The sequence below is a fragment of the Puma concolor genome, chromosome B2 (assembly GCF_028749965.1).
Source record: "Puma concolor isolate L17-30 chromosome B2, mPumCon1.1.hap2, whole genome shotgun sequence".
NCBI classification, from domain to species: domain Eukaryota; kingdom Metazoa; phylum Chordata; class Mammalia; order Carnivora; family Felidae; genus Puma; species Puma concolor.
Window position 1 is genome coordinate 96,025,909 of NC_141671.1, and position 23,556 is coordinate 96,049,464.

The 23,556-nt window shown below is 42.7% G+C and overlaps 1 pseudogene; it reads left to right on the forward strand.

Moving 5' to 3' along the window:
- The window catches only part of LOC112862694 (piezo-type mechanosensitive ion channel component 1-like), a 70,492-nt pseudogene extending 47,375 nt beyond the window's left edge, over positions 1 to 23,117 (forward strand).
- The last annotated feature ends 439 nt before the right edge of the window (positions 23,118 to 23,556 follow it).

Consider the following 23,556-nt stretch of genomic DNA (forward strand, 5'->3'; position numbering starts at 1 on the left):
AACAGTAAGTCACAGAAAATGAAATACAGGGTGCCTGGGTGGTTCAGTCAGTTAGGCATCTGATTCTTGATTTCGGCTCAGGTCATGATTTCACGGTTCATGAGACTGAGCCCCACAACAGGCTCTGCGCTGACAGTGCAGAGCCTACTTGGGATTCTCTCTCTCTCCCTTCCTCTCTCTGCCTCTTCCATGCTCTCTCTCTCTCTCAAAATAAATAAAATAAACTTAAAAAAAGAAAGAAAATGAAATACAATGGTTTTCCTACATGTTAAATAGTCAAGCTTTCACAAAATAAGTGAAATTCCAATAACACTATGATTCCACTTTTTAGCAATCAGATTAGAAAAAAAACAAAACTTTGACTGCATATTATATTAGAGAGATGAAACAAATACTCTTATAACAATGTTGGTGGGAAGGTAAGTAGAACATACCTTCTGTTTGGTTCACAACCTTGGGAACATCCCAAGTGAAATCTGAAATTAGCTCCCGTACACAAAGGGCAAGGAGAGACCCAACAAACAAGCAGATCACTCACTCCAGACTGGTTGGTAGCAGGTTTAATAAGTAAGGGAACTTAAATAAAGGCGTGACTTAAATGGCTACAAGAAAAGTAGATTTCTATACATACCCGTCAGAACTGTAAAATTTTATATAGAGCCCTTAATGGAGTTCAGTCAGGTATCCATCCAGATGGTCTCAAGAACACATTACTCTCTGAAGGCTGTGTCGTTGAAAACAGCTCCAGCTATGGGCACGGTGTGTAAAAAATATATTCTAGGGACAGGGGAGGGGGTGATGAGCCTCTAATTGCCCAGGTCCAGCTCGAAGATCAACTGGTGGTCATGTCCTCATCTCTTCCAAAATCAACCTCTTTACAGAGAAATTTGGGAGTATCTACCAAAATGTAAATGTACAATTTTTTTTTAAGTTTACTTATTTATTTTGAGAGCAAGAGTGAGTGAAGAAGGAGCAGAGAAAGAGGAAGAGAGAGAAAACCCGAAGCAGCCTCCACACTCTCAGTGTAGCACCCAAGGTGGGACTTGAACTCACAAACTGTGAGATCATGGACTGAGCTCACCCCTAAATATACAAATTTTTAACACATAAATTCTACTTATATAAAAATATCTATGAGAAGTTTATATATACATATTATAACCCTAATTATACTGCAAAAATACTCTCACATATACACAAACAAGTATGTAAAAGGGAATTAAACGTAACTTTTTTTTGGTAATAGAAAACAATCAGATAAAAATCAAACACCCTTCACTGAGGACCAGTTAAATAAGTGACGGAACACACACATTCTGCAGTCGATGATGGTAATGAACGAGCTCCAAGTAATATTACTATATGAAACAAATCAAGCTGCAGAACAGAATATACGGCATGCTACCATCAGTGAGTGTTTTAAGCGATATGTGAATACAGTTACAGCTGCACATTGTAGGATCAAGGATAGATGAAGACTTTTGATCATGTTCATTATCTACTCAAAAAATTACAGAAAAAATGTTCAAGCAAGGCCTTGGGCAATTATCTGTGATTTTCCTCTGCCAGCACCACTGAGACTTGTTGTTGACACAGATAAGGAAAAACTAAACGTACATCATCTCTCACTGTTCACCGAACACTGAATTCAGCGAAGTCTGAATTCAATGGGAGATATATGATGCAGTGCAAATACACAGGAAGCACAGGAGCTGAAAGACCTGGGTTCAGTTTTCAGCTCCACATCATCAAAGCTGTGTAATCTAGAAAAAGGCACTTATATTTCAAACCTCAGTTTTCTCAACTATCAGTAGGAACAAATCTAAAGAGGTTTCCTGTGAGGCTCCAACTGGGTAATGATAAAACTGAAAGCGCCATATCATTTTAATGTGACACAAACATGCTAGTTAATATCTAATTCATATCTAAGAATTTAGTGCCATATAAACTGAAAGTGACATAAACAAGCTCATTAATAGGTAATTAATTTTTAAGAATCAAGAAACTCAGTGGCCTGAGTAGAAGACAATAATCTGGAAAAATCTTAATGAAGATCACATGGTAATGAGGCTTAAATTTAAAAACCCACAGCTGCATCAGGCAAAGATGTTTAATGTGCCAAAGGAGACAGCACCATCACACATATGTCCAAAGAGTGGGGTGTGTGTGTGTGTGTGTGTTTGGGGAAACATAGTATTTTCACCTTTCAGCTTGAACCCCAATCAAGATGTCTGTCTTCTTCTTCGAGGAATTTCATGAATTCAACCCTTCCCTCTGCCCTGACAGATGCTGAACACAAAGCGGCACAACCCGGAGGCAGCTGGCTACAGAGCACAGAGCTCAATGAAAGGCAGAAAATTATGACAAGCCATTCCCAGGTGCACCAGAAGCATTTGGTCAAGTAAATGTGAAAGCCAAATTTCCATACAATTGTTAAAAACATGTTATTTATGGGGCACCTGGGTGGCTCAGTCAGTTGAGCTGTGACATCAGTTCAGGTCATGATTGTGTTGTTTGTGAGTTCCGGCCCCGTGTCGGGCTCTGTGCTGACAGCTCGGAGCCTGGAGCCTGCTTCAGATTCTGTACCTCTCTCTCTCTCTCTCTCTCTCTCTCTTTCTCTCTCTCCCTCTCTCTGTCCCTCCCCCACTCAAATTGTCTGTCTGTCTCTCTCTCTCCCCCCCCAAAATAAATAAACATTAAAAAAACATGTAATTTAAAAATCTAAATTTGACTAACCTCAAATAAAAACTGAAAAAAAAAACCCTGCAAATAATACTAAGGACCCTAATATAAGGAAAGGATACTACACATGAAGTAAGAATGAATAGAATGACCAGTAGAGAACATAAAAGTCAAAAAAAAGGAGGGATCAGACAAATCTGGATATGAGGATTTTAATATCTATCTGCAAATTCTGGAACACTTCTGTCATCAGAAGTTATGTTTCTAGGTTCTCTGCCTTTGAATCTGGGTTGACCTTAGTGAGAGTGACTTTCCTAGTCATGGACCTATGAAATCATAAAAGGCCTCGTGCTCAGAGGGCTCTTTACTGCAATCTTCAGATTCTTAGCAACAAAGGACTCACATTTTCATTTTGTAGTGCCACCCCCCCAAATTATGTAGCCAGTCCTGCTTCTGAGCCTGGGTCACAAAAGGCAATGCAGTGTGCACTTGGTTCTCTGGGACACTTATGCTAAAGCCTTAAGCCACCACATGAGCACTCTGAATTAGTGTGAGGCCATCATGCTGTGAAGAAACTAAACTATCCCACCCAAGGAGACTACACGTGCTGAGTCTACATGAAGAGAGAAGTGCCCAGCCAGCACCCAGATGCCCTAGGTCCCTGATGTTCCAGTTCCAGAAAACATAAGACTGTAAACACAGGAGACCTAGAGCCAGAACTGCCCAGCTGAGCCCTCCAAATTCCCAATCAGAAATTGTCAAACCTAATATAGTAGCTGTCAATGTTCTATGACTTTAAACTTAGGCTGATTTTTTATTTTTATTTTTTTTTAATTTTTACAAAACAACAGTTAACAGGAACAGTGGAATATGCCAGACTAGATTGTATACCTTAAACCTTAAGTTCCTAATCTTTTTTATGACTAAAGGAGAAAACAGCAGGTAACAAAGAAAAGAGACACTTTCTTTAGCCCCTTCTCTAGCTATTAGCCATGAAACAAGAAAGAGAGTCAGTTTGGGAGAGCAACTAGGCTTGGAACCCAAGAAACAAAGTACATCCTGACCAGTCAGTGCCTGGAGTGAAGCCTCATCCTGGAGCCCAGTGAGCCAGGGATGCATCAACCCCAAGAGCCTTAACTGAATGAGATAAAAAGAGTGAAAAGAGACCTTATCTTATTAATCTAAGTAATCTCCATTTGCTTTGTGTGTCTCCTGGGATCAACCTCACACTGCTGAGCCCTTCTGAAACTCCAACCTCTGATGTGGTTTGCAGGACTAAGGGATAATGGCAACCATTCATCAAGAACTCATCGTGAGCCAGACTCTCCACCTACACTTGCTCTCATTCCATAAACAACACCATGGAGAGGGTTTTATTGTACCTATTCTAGGAGTTAGGGAAGGAAGCTTAAAGTAATGAGGTAACTTTATAAAGCTGATGTCTACTGAATGCTGATTACGTGCAGCTTCTACTGTGTGTTCCACATGCATTATCCCACTGCTCCCTAAAGTAGGGAATAACGCCATCCTTGTTTTACAGCAGATGATACATATTTCAGAGTTTAGATAACTTGCCCAGAATCAGAGTGGCCTTGAGAAAGCAATCCTCCTCAGACCCTCTCTTCTATGGTAACTCCAAAGGCCAGGCTTTGCCCACAGGATACCTTGTTGCCTCTTTGTAAAGCTCCCTCTTTAGAAGAGGGAAGAACCGAAAAACCATGGGAATATATCCCCAAAACCAAGAGCATACTGTACACACTGTACATTAGCCAATTGACAATCAATTATATTTTTTTAAAAAATTGGAAGAGGGAAGGAGAAGCAGTGCCCCTAACATCAAGACTATGGTCTTTGTAGGATGAAAGGGGACATGTCCCTCAACTCTCATGGCCATGTTATAAGATTATTGAAAGGCACGGACTTTACAGGTTGGGAGATGCATGAAACATATTTTATAACAGACTATTATAAAACTTCACTGAGTTCATTTTGTGCCCCACAAGGGCTCCTGTCAATGGAGTGTGCCATTCAGTTTAACAGTAGAAAATGGTATAGTATAAGATCTGGCAGCGGCCTAGGGAGAGCTCTCTGGAAACATAGGAGCTCATCTTGCCTCTACTTGCATGAAATGTCTTTACATGCCTGTAGACCTACCTGACTTCTGTGTGGTTCCACTTCTCTAAGACAAGGCAGCTGTACTATCCTGGTTGGGTCTAATCACCATTATGCAAGTGACATGAAGCAAAAAGAAGTCTAAACTTTTTCTGTCTTTTGGCTTATATTCACAGGTTTTTTATAACTTTCAGAGCCAATTTTGTTGGCAGTTCCTAAGGTTAGAAGCATCAACCCCATCAAACACCTCTTTTCTATCTCCTAGATGGGATCTTACACCGTCTATTCCCAATCATTGCTTCTTGCTTATTGTGTAAATTGCATTTATCACTCTAAAAGGACTTGAAACATCTTGACTGTTTTCTTCTTTGCGGAACTTGAAATGCATCGATTTCAGTTGCTACAGCCCTAGCTATATGTTTATTATCTGTCACTTCTAGTTTACTTAGAAGTTGCCTCTATAGAACCTAACAGTCTAAAACTAGTTCACAAAAGAAAGAGAATCAACAGCCATATTTCATCCAAATGTTGACACTTGCCACCCACCTTCCCAATTCTACTCAACATGTTTCCACTGGAAAGACCCCGGCATCAGAGGACTTTCTCTCCTTCAGTGACCATCAGAAAAGCCTTCTAAATGCCTCCACTTGCTAGAAGAGAACAAAGTTGTCAAATTCAGATCACAAATTCAGACCTGTGACCAAATTCAGAAATTCCTGGTATTTCTCTCACCATCATGAAGTATGTTACACAGCAAAGCCATGTGAACCTCAGTTTCCAGGACCCCTATAAAGTCAAGGATATCTTTACTCCAGTTAGGTCCTCAGAAATAAAAGCAGGTCTAGAGAAGGAAGGGTAGGCTTTGAAGCCAGATGGATGTGTTGTTGGAAAAGTCATTTAACTTCTTTTGAGGGGTAGTTTTCTTCTCTGTAAATGGTATAGATCAAGGTTCTGTAAGAATTAGAAATAATATCTGAAAAAAACTTGTTTTCATGCTTAACAGATAGAAGGTCCTCAGTAAACAGTAGCTATTATTGCTATTTAAAGAAACTAGTATAATAGCTTTCTTTTATTTATTTATTTTTAAATATTTATTTTTGAGAGAGGGGCAGAGAATAGGCAGGGGAGGGGCAGAGAGAGAGGGAGACACAGAATCTGAATCAGGCTCCAGACTCTAAGCTGTCAGCACAGAGCCTGACGCGGGGCTCTAACTCACAAACTATGAGATCACAACCTGAGCTGAAGTCAGACACTTAACCGACTGAGCCACCTAAGCGCCCTTTTAATGGCTTTCTTTTAAATGTTAGTTTTATTTTTAGTTTTATTTTTAACAAAGTCACACCTGCACATATTTTAAGGGGTAAAATGGGGCTATCAATCTTGTTATAAAAATGCTACTCCTTATGTTATGCTTGCTTCCTATTTGAAATGCAATGACAAACTGTTTTCTAAATTGGTTGGATCCATTTACACTCCCATGAGTCCATAGGCTCTTTGATTCTGGAAACTCTTGTCCTTCAATACTGAGATATTTTAAAAATTATTTTTGGGCACCTGGGTGGCTCAGTCGGTTGAGCATCCAACTTTGGCTCAGGTCATGATCTCACAGTTTGTGAGTTCAAGCCCCACGTCAGGCTTTGTGCTGACAGTGTGGAGCCTGCTTCAGATTCTCTTCTTCCCTCTCTCTCTCTCTCTCAAAAATAAACATTAAAAAAAATTTTAATAAATAAATAAAATTATTTTTGGTCTATATTCTGGCTTATTTCTTCAACTTTATCTTTCTACCCTTCTGATGAATTTTCATTTCTTCTCTCATAGTTTTAATTTTTAGAATCTCTTACAGTTTTCTGAATGTTACTTTTTATAGCCAATATTTTTTTTCTCTATGGCTGCAATATCTTCTTTCATCCCCCTGGTTAATAATTTCCTTTGGTCAGGGGTGCCTGGGTGTCTCAGTCAGTTGAGCGTCCAACTTCAGCTCAGGTCATGATCTTGCAGTTTGTGGGTTGAAACCCTGCATTGGGCTCTGTGCTAACAGTTCAAAGCCTGGAGCCTGCTTTGGATTCTGTGTCTCCTTCTATCTCTGCCCCTCCCCTGCTCATCCTCTTTCTCCCTCTCTTTCTCTCTCTCAAAAATAGACATTTTAGGGGCGCCTGGGTGGCGCAGTCGGTTAAGCGTCCGACTTCAGCCAGGTCATGATCTCGCAGTCCGTGAGTTCGAGCCCCGCGTCGGGCTCTGGGCTGATGGCTCAGAGCCTGGAGCCTGTTTCCGATTCTGTGTCTCCCTCTCTCTCTCTGCCCCTCCCCTGTTCATGCTCTGTCTCTCTCTGTCCCAAAAATAAATAAACGTATAAAAAAAAATAGACATTTTAAAGAATTAAATAACATTAATAATTTCCTTTGGTCATATTTTTCTCTTCCTATTGTCTTCCTAGTGCCTATTCCCTCCAAGATTGTTTTTCAGGTTGTTTCCGTCTCCATCAGCCTTACTGGCACACTTTCCTAAAAGGTTAGAAGATCCCTGGTTGTCTGCTTCTAAAAGTGTCGCACCAACAAGTTCATTAAAGCTCTGTGTGCATGGGTGAGACTTGGCAACTTTGTTCTGTCTAGTCATCTGCCTAGGTGTTTCACTGGCCGCCATTCAATGTCAGGAGATGAAGGTCTTTCTCTTGAGCTGGTCAGATTTTTCAGATAAGACTCTTCCAGTCTCCTACATACACATATAGATGAAGTCTGACTCCATATTCTGGGAACGAGTAGAAGAAATGGACAGGGAATGTATCAGTATGCGAGTATTCACCTAATCTCCCCGTTTTTAGTATGGTCCTGCATAAATAAACCTAGTTTCCTGCCAGGGTAGGTGAGAGGCAGTCACCTGGTTGTGCAAAGTGGGAAAGAAGGTCTTAAGATCTGTTTCTATGTTAATTTGGAAGATACTTTATTTCTTCCCAAAACAGTTGAAAAGAAGGTAGTTGGTCCTGGTTGAGTTGACTTTGCTCCATGAGAAGGAAAAAAAAAGTCCAGATGTGTTCTATTTCTTGCTCCACCTTCTTCTAGGAGGTCCTCTTCAGATGGTACAAGTCAACTCAACACATGATATCTATATTCCAGCTCACAGGAAGAGAGGAGAGAGAAATTGGAGGAAAATTAACTTCTTTTCTAAGAGCCTGACTCATCACATCCTATTAGCTACAATTTATTCATGTAGCCATCTCTCCCTGTAAGAAAGATTGGGAAATGTCATTGCTAGCTGGGCTGTACATGTTTAGCTAAAACTCGGTGATGAGGGCGTTCCAAAAGGCAGAAAGAGAGACTGGATTTGGAGATAGGAGCCTTCTCAGCCATAGCTTCTCAAACAGATTTTCAATCAGTCCTTCTGTACTTAGCCCTACCTCCACTTCCCCTTCTAGAAGAACCTGTGACACTAACCTGTGACAGCTTTCTTGGGGTTTTGTAGGGTTAATAAGATTGCTTTTTTAACTTTTACAACTGTGGGCCAGGATTCAGAATTCTCAAATCCACTTTACTTTTTGGAGATAATCCACCTGTTCTCTAGTTTCCCAAATTTCCTGGCTGTTGTCTTCTTCTGATCTCCTTTTCCTTGAAGATGTATTCTTTGTGAAATACAATCTTTTATTCTTATTTTAGCGGGACTGGGGAGGGAATGGTGGTTAAATATGTGTGATCCATCTGCCAATTTTAAACAACTATGATTTTACCAATACTGATTTTTAATCAGGATTAAAGGTGATAGGCATCTACTTTCGGTCCTTTCATTGGTTGCCTTTCATTTACTCATTTATTCATTCCAAAGGATCTAAAATGTCTGTTACATGGCAGTCATTGTGATAAACACTGAAGAGACAGTGGCTTTATCAACCTTAGAGCCCAAAGAAATAAACAGACAGTAAATACATTTTAAAAGTCACATCTCGGTGGCTCAGTTGGTTAAGCATCCAACTTCAGCTCAGGTCATGATCTCACGATCAGGTTCACGAGTTCGAGCCCCATGTTGGGCTCTGTGCTGACAGCTCAGAGCCTGGAGCCTGCTCAGATTCTGTGTTTCCCTCTCTCTCTGCCTGTTCCCCACTCATGCTCTGTCTCTCTCTAACTCTCAAATATAAACATTTAAAAAAAAAACTTTAAGAGGTAAACATGCAATAAAAACTTAAGAAACATTCAATAAATAAAACAGTACACTGGGCTAGAAAATAAAGAGTTAAGAGAAGGCCTCTTTGATGTGGTAACACTTGAGGTAAGATTTGAAAAAGACCTAGAAGCCACCAAAGCAAAGTACATGTGCTATGCTTGCTTTGTTTCAGGAATTAAAAATATGCTACTGTGATCTTGTGGCTTCCCACTTTTATAAATTCCTACTTTCTGACTGCCAAATAGTACCACAAAGTTTTTTCTTGTTTTTTTTTCTCAACTTATAGTTGGTGGTGGTATAATGACATTACCCTCTGACTCAAAAGATAGTTCACATTTTAGTTCTGCCATTTTCCAGCTGTGTGACTCAGCCAAGTTTTTCAACTTCTCAGAACTTAATGTCCTCAGGTAAAAAGTGAAAAATTATGGAAGGTTTATAGTGAGAATCAAAGCAGATGATTCATGTGGAAGTACCTGGCATATAGCAGGTACTCAGAAATTGTTGAAACTAAATCTAAATATTGAACACGTTCTCAGGTACATTAATGGATTCTTCCCTAAACTGGCAAAAGACCCACCAATTCGTTTTCTACTCAAATAATGAAAAAGAAAAAAGAAAAAAAATCTGTGAATGTAACAAACAAGTATTTTAGGGAATGAAATCAGAATGAATGGGTCAGATCCATGGCTCTCCCCGCTTAGAATCACATCTGATGGTGATCTTCAGAAGCATGTTGTGTAAGGCAGCAGCTATGCCCCCCGACATCTGTTTCAAGGGTGGGGATGTAACATGCCTCAACATTCTACCCTCCCATAACCTATTACAGAAATACAGCTAATGGACTTATCTAATGTGCTTTGAATAATTCTCCTTTGGCAGCATGTATAAACTTTTGGGAAGTGTAAGTTCCATAAGTTTAAATTTGAAGTACTCCAGTTTATTTTTCTATAACTTAACGTCTTGAATACTGTGTAATGCCCCTGGTGATATTATTTAGACTTAATTCAAGAAACCTTGATCATTCACTTCCTAGACATACAATACTTTGTTAATGTGCTGGGAGGTATACAAGGATGAACTTAGTATTTATAGTCTAAAATTACAGACAGTTCCAAAAGTCCTTTTTCAATGATTGGGAGAGCACTTAATAATCTTACAACATTCCAGAGTAATCACTGTGAATATCAGTTACTATTCTATATGGTCATACTTGTAAGGAACGGCTGAATAACGTCTATAAGATACGAAATAGTAGCAAAAGATTGAGTTCTCTTCTCACTCAGTTCTATGTGGAACTTGGGAGCTTGGTATTGTAGTAATCCAAATCCTGAGAGAACTGCCCTTCAGATTCGGAAGTATTCAGGAGCCAGGCCTGTCCATTTTTGCATTCTTAGTATCTAAAATCAGGTGTGGTATGCAGTGTGCACTTAAAAAATGTGGAGGGTTGAACAGAGAGATGACTGTCTAAGGCCTTCTTTTTCTATTTATTGCCCTAGAAAACACAGAGTGGTAAACACTGACATTAAAGACATTCCACTATAATACTGAAACTTAGCATTTGCCTTGCACATAGTGATGCTACCATTTCCACAGCAGCATGTATAAGTGTGAATAAAGGGTTAATATCAGGCCTGGCTGAGGCAGGCCTGCCTGAGAATGACCTCCTGCCTCCCATGGCCTTGTTTCCTTGGAAACAGTAGAGTTAAGATAAATAGGGAACAGTTGTCTCTCCCTCTGTATTGTGTAAAACAAAAACCTGGGCTGAGGGATCTGTGAGCTGGCATGCAGACCTCAAGCTTGATGAAAACCATATACAAGACTGGTGGGGGAAGTGGCCTCTTTGTGACAAGGTGACCCCACCCACCCTGAATCTCACACCTTGGACCTGTATGAGTGAGGGGGGAAACAAAAAGCTGCTACTAAGGTAGCTGCTAGGCATCCCCATGAGCTGATGACACTATCTCCTTGCTGGTCTTCGGCTGTGTTTCCTTCCAGGAAGTTCAGTAAGAGTTGTATTGATTAAAGCCTGTCTGTGTCTCCTGAGTCTGATTTGCCAACTCGAATTCATAATGGCAACTGAGCTGACGCAGTCAGTAATCTTCACAAATGGCTCTCCTGCTCCCAGATGTAACTTTCAGCACAGAGAAGGGGGAATTAAAAAAGAAAAACAAAAGAGAAGAAAAATCTCCAATACTATGTTCCCCAAGATGGAAAATAAAAGCTTCTCAAATATTGGGGGATGCCATGAACTCCAGGCAAAACGCAGACCGGCTCCCAAGAGGTCAGCACGCTTGATGGTCACATCCCAGCAAATGAGAACGAAGGGGATTAAAATTAATCCAAGTGCCAATGTCTGGTGTAGGCACTGCACAATTTAAACTGCATTACCAAAGAAAGGCCATTTGGGAAAGGAAGTGCAAAAGAGAAAAAGCAGGATAAGGGTAATTTGATGACTAGGAAAAGGTCAAAGGGGCATATTCGAGAAGGTCCCTCTGGATCTGTGAAATAAGAGGGGATAAAAGCACATGCATGTTCACTGAAATTAAAAACCCTTTTAGGTTGTCTTCTCTGCTAAATTCTTAGGACTTGAATGATTTTAAATTCCTGAAAGCAACTCCTTCCCCTCTGAGTGAATGTTTAGCCACTTTAATGTGCTTTACCTGGGACTTTTGTATGTGCCTTCAAGCTAGGAAAAGAGTTTTAAGAGGGTCTAATTCTCCTTTCAGGCATATGTATTTTTTCGAGCACCAAACAGAGTCCACAAGCCAATGAAGACTAAAGAAGCCATGCAAGTGACATCAGACAGAGCACCACCCAAAGGACTTGGTTCAGAGCACTTATGACCATCTTTACTACCGTTGGTTCATTATCATTCATTTTTTTAATGTATTGAGAGCCCACCATGAGCAAATCAAATTGGCCCTAAGTTTCTTCTACTTAATTTATTCCATGTGTCTAGTTCCAAAGAGAAATGTGCTACAGGTCATTACTCTCCACATATTTAAAAACATCTAAACAACCTACAGTGGATCAATTCCAAGAAATATTGATAGTTTTAGTTATAGCAACATAAAATTAGCATACATGTCTTTGAAATGATACCTCTCCCTCCAATAAAATCCTATATGCAATATATTTAAAGTAGCCTAATCGTGCTAATATTATTTTAAGAAAAATTGCTTATATTCCTACAGCCCTTTATATGTCTAAATACCTTGCATAAATCATCTCATTTTTATTCTCAATAACCCTGCAAGGTAGCAAGGCAGATATTATTATTATTCAGCTGTCCTAGAAATACAAAAGTAGTTTAAAAGTGCCCATAAGAAGACAGAAAGTTGTTAAATGACCTTAAACGACAACCCAGATAGTCTGATTTCTAGCAAAATCCTTTTTCTACTATACAACTTAATAAAAACACAAGTTTTTTTCAGTTCACTTCTACAAAATTTCAGTTAATAAAAACAAATAAAAGTTGTTAACTATCTACTCTCAGAAATCAGGTTACTAAGTAATTTGTAGGGGATTATGTAAAAACTCAAGGTTTTGAGAAACACAGAGCCATTTTTGTGATGCTACTGGGTAAGGAATTCATTCCATTTCTTTTTTATTTCCCAGGAGGGATTTACTAGACAAATACCAAGTTTAAAAATCCATATAGCTCAAAGTTCAAAAAGTTTAATTCCAGCAATATGAATAGTTTAATTTCCTGGGAATAAAAATTTTTTTAAAAATCAAAATTCAGACCCACTTCCTTTAGTATGCTGCATTCTAACAGTTTACCAAGCTCCATATTTTGTTTCAGAACAGATCTAGTGGGCATTGTAACCCTTTGAGGTAATCTTCAGATTTGCTCTGAATTCTACTGGAAGATTCACACTTTTATAGTTGGGGGGGGGGCAGGAATTAATGACTTCTGTATAGGATAGAAAAAAGTATTTATAATGGGATTTAGGGGCAGGGGCTTTGCAATTAAAAATACCATTTAAACATTTTACTTAAATCCAACCAAACTGGAGTGTCAGCACAATTCTATTCGTTAATTTTGACATGATTTACTGAGTAAAATCCCCTTAAGTCAGAAGCTGACCTCCACAGCATTCAAGCTTCCTGTGGGATCAAAAGGAATAATAAGAAACATGTTACTACTGTAAAATAAGCAAGTCTGGTGTTGCGCCATAGGTCTGTTCCTATGTTGTCAAATAGACAAGAATGCAGCAAATACTCAGCAATAACAAAATAAGTGTCCAGAGACCTTTTTCCAACCAACAAGCCGACAACTCAGCAACTTCAAACAGATTTTTTTTTCTTTCAGAGCCAATTCACTTGCAGTGTAGGCTGATAAAGCAGTATTAATCTCCTGCTTTAAATCAAGTTTCTGTCACTGGGCTCCATTAATCTCCCCCCTGTTATCAAGTGTCTCCATGGCAGGAAATTATATTTCTAAATTGAATTTTGTTCTGTTTCGATGTAGTAAGAAATATTTTCCAGACTACTAATAGGATGCATAAAGATTGTGACTCTGACAATACCGTTAGATAAATAAAAGCTATAAATTAAACCCACCTTCATTCACTAGCAAGCATAATAGCAAAATAGAAAACATTGATTACCTGGAAAGAGTAATCAAATAAAAGATTTTAAATGAAAAGTGAGGTAGCAGATGGTTAACTTTTTAATTTACCTTTTTATAGCAATTGCCCATAAAGGTAAAAAGAAAAAAAATCAATCCAATGAGTCTCCTGGTGCTTATTAAACACATATTGATTCTCAGTGCATATGCTTACTCTACAAGATACTCAAACCTGGTTCTACCACTGGTAATAGAAGCAGATACTGTTTACGAGCACTTCAGTGGAGACAAATTTACAGTAAAGCGATGTCTCTGAGCTAGATTTATTATTAAAGAACAAAACTTTATAACCACAAGCAACAAAGAGATTTCATTTTACGGTGAGGGATCCACTCATAGGAGGCCAAGACAACTCAAATGGCAATTCAGTCGCTGGAAGAGGCCTTCAAAATTACAGTCTCCCTTTTTGTCAGTGAACAATAGTGATTTCAAGAAGGTTTAGGTTTTTTTTCCATTGATATAAATTTCCTTGTACTGCCTCCCTTAATACAGGTCTAGTTTCTCATTGACAGTAACAATTTGGAAAAAATCTCTTCAACCACTTATTGAAAACGTGGTCCCAAGGTGGTCCATTAAAACTTCGCATACTTTAAGCAACATTGCATGAAAGAAGCTTTTCATTGTGCATCAGTGTAAGGGGCTTATAGAAGACGTAATTAATGCTATCTGACAAATGTACAGAGGGATGTGGGGAAAGTCTTCCAGACAGAAGAGAGATGAATGGATACCAGCACCTCTTTTCTACTCTAACCTACAGATTTTAACCTGAATAGACAAAATAAATGGATCAAATCACTATACCCTCTTTAACTTCACATTCAGAATACCATACTTCAAACAAAATTACCATGGTGATTTAAACCACTGTTACATACACTATCTTCATCAATTTACGTATTTTCAGGTCTCATTAAACATGTAAACCTTATTTATAATGAGTAAGAGAATAATAACAATGTGAAGTCACAGAACTTAAAGTTTACAAAAGTAAAACTGAGAATCTGATGAAAATTATAAAGAATACCTTCAAAATAATAAATCAATATTAACCAGAACTAGAAAGCAAACTGAAACAGAATAAATTACTTTCAAAAGAAGAAATGCAACATGTTTTTATAAATAAAAGCAGGTAGTAAAAAGAGAAGTCAGCATTTGAAAAACATACATCCTCCTCTTTTACCATCTGAGAAGATCTTACCTACATATGTGAGAAAGAAAACTACAGCATCATAAACTACAGGTCAGAAGTCACATTCCTTAAGAGTAACAAGCAGTAATGGTACATTTGGAAAACTCTGAAGCTTATTTGTTATTATTATCAACATAATTTTGACTAAAATGTAGACTATAACATGTTCCTGGGAGGAATGGCAGCAAAAGAGAATGACAACCATTATTTTTCTATATGCTGCAATTTGACAATGTATTTTGCATAAAGCACACCACCAGATGTCTAGCCTCTGGACTCACTTTTTATTAGAAAGCCCATCTCATCAAGTGTGATGTACATTTCAAGCATTTACATCATGCTCTGTTTAATGCCAAAAGGTTTGGTGGGATTCCACATGGAATTAATTTGTGATGCTGAAAGCCAATTCAGGACAGTCTCAATTTCAGGCTAAGTCCATCTGCCAAAATGTTGCTTCGCAACATGAAATGCACTTGCTTGTCACTAATTTTCAGAAGTGTCTCTTAATCACCTACCGATATATAAAACATAGAGTTCAACTGCTATTCATTAAGGGAAAAAAATATATATTGCCTAAACAAAGCACAAAACAGAAGCCACAAACAAGGACGTAAAAGCATTTCAGTTCTGCAGTAGAGGAATTTCCTATACTGCATGTATTAGAGTTTTCCAGCATCACACAATCTCCCATGATGAATATTCAAGATTTTCATTTTCACCATTAAATGGACCCACTTTAAAAGCATCACCTTACTTGGCAAAACATATTTACATACCCAGTTGTGTGGTTCAAAAGTTTCTAGTTCTAAATATTTATAGTTAGAAAAGAAAAGTGGTAGAAATCCACTTCACCTTGCCTTTACCTGAGATTTGAAAAAGACTGATTGGGGCACCTGTGTGTCTTAGTCACTTAAGCAGCCAACTCTTGATTTCAGCTCAGGTCATGATCTCACAGTTCATGGGATCAAGCCCTGCATCAGGCTCTTTGCTGACAGCACGGAGCCTGCTTGGGATTCTCTCTCTCTGCCCCTCCCCTGCTCACTCGGTCTCTCGCAAAATAAATAAATAAACTAAGAAAAAAAAAAAAAAGACTGATCAACTACACATCAGAACATCAGGATATGGCCAGAGGCTTTGTTCTTCAGCTGTGAGATAACGTTTTCTCAGGAAGGAAATCTTAAGAAAGGTATCAGGAAACTAAGAACTATGCCAGTCATCTTTAAAGAGCTCAAAATACTTCAGAGAACAAATGTTCAACCACGTTCTTTTTTTTTTTTTTAACAGAGAAATCAAATCTCAAGATCAGCCAAGGAAAAAAGATCACAAGGAATATCCTATCTCTATCTCCAAAAAAAAAAAAAAAAAAGAAAAAGAAAAAGAAAAAAAGTGGCACCCATTTTCCATTTTTAAAATGTAAGTATTTTTATCACTTCCAAGTATAACATTTAAATATATTGAGAGCTTTTCTCTGAATAATGGTGCTGGATTCTCCATAGTGTATTTCCCACACCATTCTCCTTGAATGTCACATTGCCCAGGAAGCTTTCTTAAGAGAGCCTTACTTCCAGAAGATACCAATCCCTAAAACTTGCGCTGAACAGGAGAATAAATGCTTGATTTTAAAGCATTTTTTCAAGTTCTAGATGAATAGAAGGGACAACTCCCAGGACTAACATAAAGTATCTTTGAAGATCCAAATTAATAAATGACTGATTAATCAAGAATCAAAGCTTAAGAAGGGAAGAAAGTTCACTGACATGGCTTCTTAATACCTATCTGGTTCAAAACAGTCAATATTTATATTAAAAGGCTAAAGCTAATAATTTTTTTCCTGTCTGTATCAGTCTTAAAATACATCAAATCTACAATATCCTAGAAGTCCTCCAACTAAATTCTTCAGCAACATCTATCTCCAATCCACAACATGAGGAGAAATATAGCAGGATACAAAAAAACTAAAAGAGCAGGGTCTCTCACCTTAACAGAGTTTTAAATTCACTACTGCCATTGTAAAATTTGAATATTTCCTATAAACATACAGATTAATGGGTTTTTGTTTTCTTTAATTGTAGGATCCAACATCACTGGGCCTTCATTGCAGTCTGGCAAAAACTGATTGGCAATGAGTGGCTACTGCTTAATCCATTGGTTAGACTATCTCCAAAATCCTTCCAGGAACAAAAATCTGAGTGCCTAAATAAGACTGTAGTTAGTTTATTGTTAAACTTTTCATTCAGGTAGCATTAACAAGGTGCCTACGTGTCTCAGTTGGCTAAGTGTTTAACTCTTAAGTTACTCTTTCTCTCTGCTCCTCCCCCATGCTCTCTCTCTCTCCTGCCCTCTCTAAAATTAAAAAAAAAAAAAATTAACAGCATTAACAGAATTCATAAGTGTGAAGCTCAGAACACTTCTTTGATGTGAAAGTGAATTTCAGAATTATGATTCTTAAAAATGACAGGGAGGTTCCTCTTGTACTAAATAAAGCAGGACTGCCTTACCATGGCAGCAACACATTATCAGTAAAAACTAACCTATCCCATGGCGGTCTAATCCCGACTCTCCCTCCCTATTAATGAATGAATAATTCACCAATGCTTGGTGAATTCTACTTCACAATGATAGGAAGAGACAATTTCAAAGGATCATAAAGCAACATTGTTATGAACGTTTGGCCACCACAAGCCAGTTATCCTTGTGGTAACTCTTCTGACACCTCCTACTTAAAACTTACCAAGGTATCAGAAGGATCATGAGGGCCTGTTTTCACAATGTGTATTCACACTGAAAATCAAGATCAAGGGAGCATTTGTCCTTCTGGTCCATGGAAGCTCACCTTCCTGAGCTCACCTTAGGATACCTGCATTACGGTTTGACAGGTATATCACCCCAGGCCTGTATGGCAGCCTGCCAGCCCCCACTGGTAATGTGCTTGTTGAACAAGATTTGAGAAGGATGGCCCACTCAGCATACTCAATTATGTTGAAGAAGGCTAAGGCACCATCTTCATCCAGACTCCCAACCTTGAACTGCAGCCTCTTGAAGACCTCTTCCAGGGCCTCAGATGTCTTCCAGTCAAGGTAATGAATCTCACTCTTGAAGCTCTGCATACACCACCCCTGGACCAGAGAAAGGAGGTTCCAGGGGCAAGGAAGAAAGACAGGTGGAGCTAACCAAGGTGGACTGTGGTCTAGGGCCAGGCCAGGGCTGCCATGAAAGAGGAGGCTGCCCAGCACATGATACTCACAGGACCTGACATAGAGACTGACAACTACACCAGGCATAACCTGACTGGCCACAGCCCCATCCAGCTGTACCCCTCTGTGCCCCATGCTGAGCCTAGAGAGACATGGGGCCCACTTCATCACGGAACAGTGTTCTATGCATGTGTGTGCCCTTATCACCATAATCATATGGAGCATCACCTACCACAGCTAGCTGGCCTTCATGCCTTTGTGCTGCTGCTGCTCTGGGCTTGCCTCATCTGGATGATGTGCAGCTGCCACCAGCTGGCCATGCTCTGATCACCTTCCATCCTGCTCTACAGGCTGGCACTATGTGGGCTACCCTACACGTGGGTCATGGAGGAGTGTCCCGAGCTCACCACGACCCTGGCCCTGTCAGCCTGGCCATCTGGAGCTAGAGAACACCTGCTACCTCTGCTTAAACCTGGGTGCCATGGTGCTGTACATTCTTACCTTCTGGCTCCTGCTACACCTGGTGTATCAAAAGGTAGCTGCTAGGGGTGCCAGGGTAGCTCAGTCGTTTAAGTGTCTGATTTTGGCTCAGGTCATTATCTCACAGTTAATGAGTCTGAACTCCACATCGGGCCCTGTGCTGTCAGTGTGGAGCCTGCTTCAGATCCCCTGTTCCCCTCTTCTCTCGGCCCTGCTCATACTCTCTCTCTCTCTCTCAAAAATAAATAAACATTTAAAGAAGAAGGAGGAGGAGGAGAGGGAGGAGGATTGGGGAGAGGAAGGGTGTGGGGAGGGGAAGGGGAAGAGGTAGGAAGGGGAAAAAGCTGCTGAAGGTGAAGACCCCACTGCACTAATGGAAGTCACCACGGAAGACACAGAGTTTATGTAGATGCTGTTTCAGAGCCTGGGGCAGCCAATCACAGGTGTCTATGCCAAGTACTGGATCTACATGTCTGATGGCATGTTCATTGGTGTCAGCTTTGCCAGCTGCCCCATCATCTACAAGATCGTCTCTGTGTTCCCCTTCTTGCTCTGCCTCACCCTCTTCCACATCTACTATAGCCGGTAGCAGAAGTTGTTCAAAGCGTTCTGGTGGCTGGGTGTAGCCTACACCATGCTGGTGTTCATCGCTGTCTATACTTTCCAGTTACACAACTTCATCATATACTGGCACAACCTGATGGGCAATGAGCAGTTGGGGGACCTGAGCCTGGAGCAGCTCAGCATGTCCAAGTTCTTCTCCAGCATCTTCATCCCTGGCTTTTTCCTGCTCCCCTACATCCTGCACAGCACTCCTTCCACCAGCCCTTTATGCAACTCTTCAGTCTGAAGCATGTCCCCTGACCCGGCACCACCTCCTGTGCTGGGTTCACAGGCAGGGTGTGGTAAGTGGCACCCCACTGGTCCAGCAGCAGGAGGAGGAAGAATAGGTTTCTAAGGACAAGGGGCTGAGCACAGCTGGCTCCCACCAAGCCACACAAGTTCCAGATGCAACAGCAAACAAGTGGGGCCTTGTGGGCAAACAGCTGTTGCAGTTGGCCACTGGCTTCTGGGATGTCCTCACCGACATGCAGGTGTTCTTGTGGTAACTGCTAAAGCTGCATATCTTCAAGCTGGTAGTCTTATACACTATCTGGATGGCCCCAAAGGAGGTGTTAATGATGAACCTTTCACTGGTTGTGCTGTGGGCCTTCACCTTGCCTTACCCCCACTTCTGGTCCATGGCTTCTTGCCAGTCTACTGTCTGGATCGGCATCATCACCCTGTGAAAGACTGTCTATCGAGATCATCAACCCCATGAGTACTCCAGAAACTATACTGAACCCTTTCTCAATAGCACCAACTTTCAGAAGACAGAAGAAAAAAAAAAAATCAGTTTTTGCTATACCAGAGGCCCATTAACCCTGCTAACTGGTTTGGGGGTGTGGAAGGGCTTCCCAAACCTGGGCTACATCCAGAACCACCTACAGACCCTACTGCTGCTGGCATCTGAGGCCACCATGTACCAATGCCAGGAACATCACCATCCACAACACCTGCTGGCCCCTGCTGTCTATAAATGACAGCACTCCCCAGTGGCTGAGCCAGGACTTGCTCAGCTGCCTCAAGTTCTTCTTCTACAAACTTGGGCTGGGGATATTCCTGATGGCCATGAACATGTATGGGCAGTGCAGGAATGTCATGATCATCCTGCATGGCCATCCTCATCCACCAGCGCTCTGGTCAGTGCCTCTTCCTGGCACTCTTGCTGCTGCACCAGTATCTGCTGTACCTGGGCATTCTCCCCACCCTGTGCATAAACTACCTGTAGCACTGGGGCCAGGCCATCCTTGTGAACTCCACATGCAAGTGGGGTACCTGCCCAATTTATTCAGGGCCCCCAACTCTACCAACCTCATAAATGGCTTCCTCCTGCTGCTCTGCACCTCCTGCCAAGCACACAGAGGGGTGGCCAGCATCAATACTGACCACCTGGAGCCTGTGGAGGGGAGCCTAACCCATGCCCAACTTCATCCCCTGAAGGTCCTACCTCAACATGATGAAGGTGGCCATCTTCTCATTCCTCTTCTGGTTGGCCTTAGTCAAGGGGGCCACTCATATCAGCATCTTCAAGCTGGGCTACGTACTAGCCTGCTTATACCTGCTGCTCTTCAGCACCAAGCTGCAGAGGAACACACGTGCCTGCCTCCTGCCATGGGACTGCCACATTCTCTATACACGGTCACCACCATCATCTCCAAGAACATGCTCTTGTTCCTGTCCTGTATGTTTGTGGAGTAAATGCAGAGCAACTTCAGCTGGGTCACTCCGCTTTTATTGAAGTCAAAGGTTACTATGACTCCAAGGAGACGCTGGGCAGGAACCAGGACTGCCTGCTGCCCGTGGAGGAGGCCGGATCCTCTGCGAAGGCCTCTGCTCCCTGTTCTTGCTGCTGCAGCGCTGCCTCTTCCTCAGCCACCGCTTGCTGCACATCGAGGCCAAGGTCCACGCCACCCGCCCTGCAGGCCTCCAGGAGTTTCGCCCTCTACAATGCTGTCAACCTCAAAAGCATCCACCCGTGGCACAAAGCAAAGAAGTCCCTGGCACAACTGTGCCAAGCAGGAGAAGCACAGACAAGACCCAGCGGGCGGTGGTCCATCCCGAAACCAGGAGCCAGGGCCCGGCAATCCAGGGGGCTTCTCCCTGCCGCAGTAACAGTGGAGGTGGCTGTGGCGAGACCGCCCCCGACCAGTCCACTTCCGCCCGGGACTACTTTCTTTTCGAGTCCGACAGTGAGGAGGGGAAGGAGGCCCAGTCCACGGACCCCAGGCGGGGGGCACAGAGCGCCCTTCAGATGGCACAGCAGGAGCGGGTGTCCAACACCCCGGCAGTGCTGAGGCGGCGGTGGCAGGGCCCGGCAGGGCAACTGCCCGCAGGACAGCCTGCGCCCAGAGGCGGAGCCAGCGGAAGGCCTGGCGCAGCCACGTGACCCAGCGAGAGCTGAGCACGAGCCCCGTGGAGTTCCCGCGGGGAAGGAGGCCTGAGCCGAAGGCGCGGGCCGACGTATTGGCTGCACAGCTTCGCGCGGCACCACAGCGCCGAGAGCGACGTGCTGCGCGCCGGTGCCAACTCCACTCGCAGGATCTCCTTCGGGGGCGGAGAGACGCACCAACGCCTGCTGGACCAGCTGTAGGAGAGCAAAGCCCAGGCCACGCTGCCAGGCCCCTCAAAGGCCCCGCGCTGCACCAAGCACAGCATCAGGTGAGCCGCTGAGCAGCACAACCGACGACACAAGCAGTCCCCTCAGCACCGGCTACAGTACCCTTAGAGGCAGCAGCAGCAGCGAGGAGGAAGTGGTCCTGAGCTGGTGGGCTTCCCTGTGTGACCGTGGGAGCTTCCAGCCCACACTGGCAGCCGGACGCGCATGGGCAGTGAACCTCTCCTCACCAGGCACCTGTGCGTCCCAGAGCTGGAGAAGGCCCAGCGGTTCGCGGTGCGGCAGGGCCAGGCACTGAGGCTGCTGTAGGCCACTTACCAGTGTATGGCCGCCCACTCGGAACTGCTCTGCTCCCTCCTCATCGTCCTCAACCACGTGGTCACCGTCTCAGCCACCTTCCGGGCGCCGCCGTGTTCATCTTCCTGTGGGCCATGCTGTCCATCCAGTGGCCAAACAAGCGCTTCTGGATGAAGGCCATTGTCCTCACAGTGTCACCAAAAACCTGTTCCAGTTTGGCTTCTTCCTCTGGAACAACCACACAGTGATGCGGCGCTGAGAACAAGCCCTGCTTCGCTCCATGCATCCTGGGCCTGAAGAAGACTGACAGCTACATCACCTATGATCTGATGCACCTCATGGCCCTTTTCCTCCACCTTCCCCAGATGTGGTGCTGTGGTCTGTGGGACCACAGGGAAGACCTGTTTGCTCCCCAAGAAGCATGACAGGAGCAGTGAAGAGAGGGGCTGAAGAGAAACCGGCACATCCAGACAGCCCTGCTGAGACCTCAGACGGAGAAGGGCCCCACAAGGAGCCATTGCCCCCACCAAGGAGGACATTCAGGCTGAAGTGAGGGACCGGCCTAGGGACAAGTTCCCAGTGAAACTCAAGACCCCCAACACAAAGTTCTTTGGCCACATTTTAGGAGGGAGAGCCCAAAACCCAGAAGACCCTCAGGAGCAGGGGACAGGGGCTGCTCTGGGAGAGAGAAGGGGTGGAGTGGCCCCCAGGAGAAAGTGAGGGCAGCTGGGCTCCACCTACGGAGCTTCTTCCGTCTGTCCCTGGCCCAGAGCTATTGCTAACTCAGAACATATATCAGCAACAGGTGGCAGCTGGCCAGGCAGTCTGGCAGCTTGATGACCGCCACTCAAGGAAGCCAGCAACCCCTGAGCCCACACTCTCCTTCCAACACTGGACACTCATGTCATGGTAGTCATCCTCCTCTTTGGGCTGCAGCTCCTTCATAGGGTTGGCTTCAGGCCTCCTGGGTACATGGATGTAATTGGGGAAGCGGTTGGGGATGGCCTGTAAAGGGTACCCTGCAGCAAGCTGGCTGGCTGTCATTGCACAGTGCTGTTCCACAGTGTGATTCTCGGTGTACTCCATGGAACTGCTTTTGGCCGGGTCTTTCTGGAAGTTCCAGGCTGTCTCTTCTCTGTGTGAGTAAAAGCATTGTTCCATCCAGTGTTTAGCTATGTTCGTTTTCCTTCGTGACTCTGATACTAAGATGCAGTGGGCACAAGTATTTGGACTCTATACCAGTTGGCTCTCACTGTAATGTTCTTTTCTATCCTCCGTGTAGTTGGAGTCCTCTCCTGGCATTGATTACTGGTACGCAGTGTTCTGCTGGACAGAATGCTAATGGATACCTGGGTTTCTTTTGGGTGATCAAAATTGCCTAAGCTTAGATCATGATGGTTGCACAACTCCACAGATATATTAATAGATGACATGGCAACAGTGCTCTTTGTGGATAAAAGTTCACTACAAATTCACTAAAATTAAAACTGTATAACCAGTGCTTTCTGTAGCCTGGGTCCATGTAAGGATTATACCCTCCGGGGACTTAAATTCCCAAGAAGAGAGAAGCCCATCAAGCCAGGCTTCTCATGCCCTCCACTTT